The sequence below is a fragment of the Penaeus monodon genome, chromosome 23, assembly GCF_015228065.2.
Source record: "Penaeus monodon isolate SGIC_2016 chromosome 23, NSTDA_Pmon_1, whole genome shotgun sequence".
NCBI classification, from domain to species: Eukaryota; Metazoa; Arthropoda; class Malacostraca; order Decapoda; family Penaeidae; genus Penaeus; species Penaeus monodon.
In genome coordinates this window covers 33,225,407-33,225,636 of record NC_051408.1, presented here as the reverse complement: position 1 = coordinate 33,225,636, position 230 = coordinate 33,225,407, and positions in this window count along the sequence as shown.

Genomic DNA, 230 nt, shown 5'->3' with positions numbered 1-230 from the left:
CGTTTGCTTAGTTGTTTGAAAAGTTATAGATGATAATAAACATGAAAATTGTATCTAAAAGGACAAATCACTGGCAAACAAATATAAGGTTAAGAAAAAAAGTGTAAAGCTGTAATGGTAAGAATAAACAACGCAGACTGAATGATAATAATAAGAAAAGCGACAATGATAAAAGTAGGATTTAAAAAACGGATGTAAAGTACAGAGCGAAAGAGAAAATATAAGTGTGT